The sequence below is a fragment of the Atta cephalotes genome, assembly GCF_000143395.1.
Source record: "Atta cephalotes unplaced genomic scaffold scaffold00031, whole genome shotgun sequence".
In the NCBI taxonomy this organism is placed as follows: Eukaryota; Metazoa; Arthropoda; class Insecta; order Hymenoptera; family Formicidae; genus Atta; species Atta cephalotes.
The window spans coordinates 1,493,939-1,499,799 of record NW_012130095.1 but is presented as its reverse complement, the minus strand read 5'-3'; positions in this window follow the sequence as shown (position 1 = coordinate 1,499,799).

Below are 5,861 nucleotides of genomic sequence, written 5' to 3'. Positions count from 1 at the left end.
CTTATATTTTTTAATATTTTTAAACAATTTTTATTTTAGACATATTTTATTTTAGATTTTAATTAATTTTTTATTGATTACTTTCTAATTCTATTATTATTTACTTAATATTGTTAAACATTATTATTCCACTGACAAAAATTATAATTAACAAATCGATAAAAATACATAAGAATATAAAAATTATTAGAAAAAAATTTGTGCGTTTATTGAAGAAAAGTATAGAATCTATTTCTTTATAAATTGTTTGTATTGTTTCCTTGTAATATTGTTTCTAATATTGTGTCTTGTTTCCCTTGTGTATTATTTATATTATTGTATTAGTTATTTTTTATAAAAATCTATTTAATTCAATTATTTTGTATTTCCATAAATGTTTATAGAAATACTCCACCAATTGAAAACTTTCTTCGAAAAAGAATTGACTTCTTATTTTTTCGTATAGTATGTTAGGAAAATTCGTTGAATCGTTTGTTTTTTTTCGAAGAATTCTGAACTAGTTCTTAATTATTAGATAGTACAATACAAGAATACAATAGTAGAATATGTTAGAATGAAAGAAACTGTACCTGTCTTACAATAATTTAACTGCAATAACATTAACTTAACTGCATCAGTTCAGAAAAAGTGTAGAAAAAGAACAATGGCAAATAATTGTTTAAGATTCTATCTTGCATTTTATAATTTAAATTATATATTAATATATATTTAAAGCATCTTTTACTTAGTAATTACTTAATACTTTTATTTAGTAATCAGATCTGGAAATCTGCATTCGTTATTGAATAAAAATAAACTTCCAAAATTTACTTATTAGTCTTATCTAAATGCATTTTTTCGCTTCTGCAAAAATATCTATCCATTTTGTTCTTTTATAACTATATTTTTTTATTTTCCCTTTTATTATGTGATCATTCTTAAAAATTAATATAAATAAATAAATAAAAATAATTTAAATATGGATTATTTAGTTTAAAGTATTTTTTTTATTTACATTAATTTTTTTTGCGTTAATTTTAATGTTATAATAATCTCAAATTCCAAAATTAATAAATAAATAAAACAAATATTTTAAACAATCCGTTAAAAATATTTAAAGTATTTTTTTATTTATTTGCGTTAATTTTCAAGAATAACTATAAAATAAAAAGGAAAATAAAAAAAATTAGAAAAGGATAAAATGCATAAATATTTTTGCAGAAGCCATAAAAAATTGCATATAAAGAAATATTTAAAAATATTATTAATTTTTTCAACTACTACACACGCGTAATAAAATTTCATTTATTGTGAATGACTTATATATATATTGAGTTATCCGAAAAGTTCGTGCCGATTTTGAAAGAAAATTGAAACGCAGAAGATTTAAATTATACAATAGTATACATTTATTAAATTTAAATCTTTTGCGGCACGAACTTTCCGGACAACCCAATATATATTCAAAATTTTCAATTTATATACTATCAAATTTATTTATTATATTTTATTTACTAAAATTTATATTTTTTTTTTGGCGAATTTATTTCTTTTTAATTTCATAATTAATTTACAAATTGAAATTGACAATCTATTTATTAAAATTGTTTTAAACTTTATTTATCTCTCTATTAATACGAAACTAATACAAGATATTTGTACTTTCAATCTAATGTTTTCAATCTAATGTTTACGTATTATTTTCGTATTATTTTCATTTAAACTGAATGATGAGACTTATTTAAATATGAATTTGTTTAATTTAACATATTTGTGCATGAAAATAAAAAATTACGTGTATATATACACACACACACACACGCGCGCGCGCGCGCGCGCGCGACGCACGCACGCACGCACGCACGCACGCACACATATCTCCAGTGCAACAAATAATTATTACTTAAAAAATAAGAAAGATTATTTCTGAGTAATTTTTTGTGACTATTACCTTCATTAATATTTATTAATTCTCTATTTAAACTTATAGAACTAATGCAAAGATGTAACATAACTTTTTAATTTAGATCATAATATGATTACGATCATTAAGAATATAGTAAGAATAAGACATTAAGAATATAATTTTTTTAACGATAAGTTGAAGACTAAAGATTTGAGATTTATTGTAATTTATCAAGTTACCGCAATTTCCGCTTTTCCTCTTAATGCTTTTATTAATAAGCTTTACTCGCACCGGTTTCCTTTAATCTCACGCAGCGCAGATTCAACATTCCGAGAGCACATTGAACCAGTATGCGTTGTTTGACCTATAACGCTAGCCTGTTCTGAGATGATAATATCCAATTTTTTAAATTCAAAAACAGCATATATCATCAATGCTCAAAAAAACAGATAAGTAGATCTTAAATGATAACATAATATTCGACATGGAAAACGATTCTTTTTTTTAAAACAACAAGATTATATAAGAACTATCAATTAAAAACCTATTAAAATATGATCACTGTGAAACTGTTCTTAACATTTTTTAAATAATTGTGTTAAAAAAAATTACTGTTTCCTCTCTATAATAAAGTTTTTCAATTATTATAATAGCTTTAAAATTAAAAAAATACATAAAAAGAACATATTTTCTATTTGATTATGTAACACAATGCAGTGCGATGTAATGCAATGTGATGCAATGCAATGCAATTTTTCTATGTACCAGTTTAAATTCATTTTATATTGAACGATTCTACATGTATAATTTCAATTTTTTATTTTTTCCTTTTTTCTTCGCACTATAAATGCTGTAGCATTACATTTCATCTATTATGTTTCATCTATTCTATGTTGATCTTTTTATTTCCAAAAGTAATTATGATTTGAGCTGTTTTCGTCACTTTTTTAAAATTTAAATCAATAGTACATAATTTCAATTTTAAACATTTTGCTCCTATATAATATATCTACTCTTCCTCTTCTAATACTCTTCACACATCTTCTTTCCTCTTCTTAACATTCTCAAGAAACTTTTGACTCGATATCTTATATGCCAAACTATTCAAAATTTCGGCTTATTTCAAAAGTTTTTTACTTTTATTTTTATCCGTCAGTTTGATTGCGATTTACAACTGAATTGTATCTTGTAATTGAATTATATTGAAATTTCGATAAGTTTTTAATATTATACATTGATATTATCTGAAATTTGACAAAAGATTAGTAATTTCTTATCAAAATCAGTTTAATCTTTCTGTTTCGGATGGATATTATCGTGAAAGTACTACAGATTGCAATTGTATATAGAATAGTTCTCTCTATTTGCGGATTTGTTCATACATATATTTTTTTCATCGATTGCATTAATTAGTAGAATCAAGCATTTGATCAAATTTTAAAAATGTGATTATACATATTCCATTTTGAACATTCATATGAGAATTTTATGTGCTGATTTAAACATATAATATAATTTTTTATTTGTTCTGTTGACCTGAAAATCATATCAGTCGGTTCTTGCATATCGCTTGAGATAACAATAAAATCGTTAGAATATTTTTCAGAAGTTACTCGTATTATTTTTGCGTGGTCCTATATATCATCGAAGATCTTGTTCTTTCTCTCTCTTACGGTGTGAATGCCATCTTACATGATCGTGCCTGCATAATCAGCGAACAGTTCCAGTCCAACTTCATATACTGGCGTATGTTGAAAATCGTGTGTTGAAAATCTGCGAGTCGTAATACAACTCCAGTTGGCATCGACAGTATTTACGTAATCAATCTTCCGATTTCGATGCGTGTTGCCTCAGGCTCATTTTAGGACATTGCGTAGTATTACTACCTACATACCCTTGGCGATTATAATGAAATATTTCGTATGTATAAGAAGAAATTCTATTCGCGACCAGCTGGAAATGTTTGATCTTGGATCGATCATACGTTAATGTAAGTAAACAGCATGAAATACTTTAATATCACATTTTTAATTATCACAGTTTGGAGCTTTGAATTTTTAGATTTTTATGATTTTATTTCATTATATACTGTGAGATAACATAACGATGACAAAACAAGTTTCGCTTTGTTGCTTTGATGCGAGATATAATGCGAGATTTTAATGATTACCTCGCTTGCTGGATATCATGAAATATTTTGACCGTTGTTTTGCGTTGTTTTTACCTCTTACACTAAATAATAAAAATAAAGAATATATTTAACTCTTATATATAATTTTTTAATTTGTATATGATATCGATAGATTGAAAAACTTTTTTTAAATAAAAAAAATATTTAAATAATCTATATATTATATTTAAATATTTTTTTAGATGACTTTCTACGAATGTAGCGTTTATTGTATACATTATCAGACCTGAAGATATCTTGAAGCAGTGTTGTAGACGGACCGGATTTCAGACGCTTGCGCATCCAATATAGCTTCAATAACGTACCAGTTACAGTAAATAGGAGATCATTAGTCGTCTAAGTAACATTTTTTCAAAAATGTTGAAAATTTTAATATATTTTACACATTTTACATATGTATACATATATAGAAATATATTTATATATATGTATACATATGTAAAATATATAAAAATTTTCAACATTTTCCTAAGCGACTAATGATCTCTTATTTACTACCATGACCATTAATAAAGCTACATTGGACGCGCATGCGTTTGAAACTCGGCCTGTCTAACAACACCGTCTTGAAATATAAGTGTTACTTCGTTATATGCATGTTCAAAAAATAATCCTATATGCTGGTTTAAACACAATTTGACAAAGATGAATAGAAATAGAATAATATATCAAAAGATATTAGAAAATTATATAAAATTTATATAATCTATAAATCTTATTTTAATGTGTATGATTAATTCTAAAGATTTATATTATAAAATTAGAATTTTTAATTTTAATGGAAATATAATATTTCATTAAAATAAGATTATTTATATATATATTTCGTTAAAAGTAGAATTTTCATTATGATATATAAATTGAAAAATTAATTGCCGTGCGCGGAAGAAAATTCATGGAATTCCACGTCGACATACCGTCTCGTTTTACACAAACTTTCCGCTGATCAGCAAGTGTTTATTTAGCAGATTTTAATTCGTTATGCATAACATTAATTTTTATATAAAATACTTTATTTTTTATATAATAAAATATAATTTTTACACTGTCGGTTAAAAGATTCCAGACACTAATATTCCGACTTCAATCCTCCGCATCGTTTGTCAGCTGAAACATCTAGTGAAAAGAGGATTTTATCTTTCAGCAAGACAATGATCCAAAGTTATACCGAAATTATTTACTGAATAAAGAAGCATTTGGAGACATTAAAATTATTTAATAACCATGCAATCTCCTAAATTGAATCCCATTGAATTAAGGGATGAAATAGATTGCGAAGTGAAGGAAACATTAACTGATATCAGGCTTACACTTATGAGACGTTGGAAACAATTTGGAAACAATTATCCCAACAAAAGTTGAAGAAATTTATAGAAAGAATGTTGCGATTGATTAAATCTGTTTTACTAGTGGAAGATCGTTTCTTTGATGAGAAGAAAGTTTAGGTTTTACAAACAGAATAACTGTATATTTGATTAATTTTTATATTAAAATAAATTAAATTTGCTTTAAGTTTATGTTGCTTTTCAGTTAAATGTCACTTAATGTAGATATTGAATTGTTAATTTTGTTGTCCGGAAACTTTTAACTAGCAGTGTGTGTATGTGTGTGTGTGTGTGTGTGTGTGTGTGTGTGTGTGTGTGTGTGTGTGTGTGTGTGTGTGTGTGTGTGTGTGTGTGTGTGTAGTGTGTGTGTGTTGTAGTAGTAAGTAATTAAATTAATTAATAGTACGTACGTACTATATACGAGTATAGTAAGTAAGTTATTAAGAATAATACTTTATTA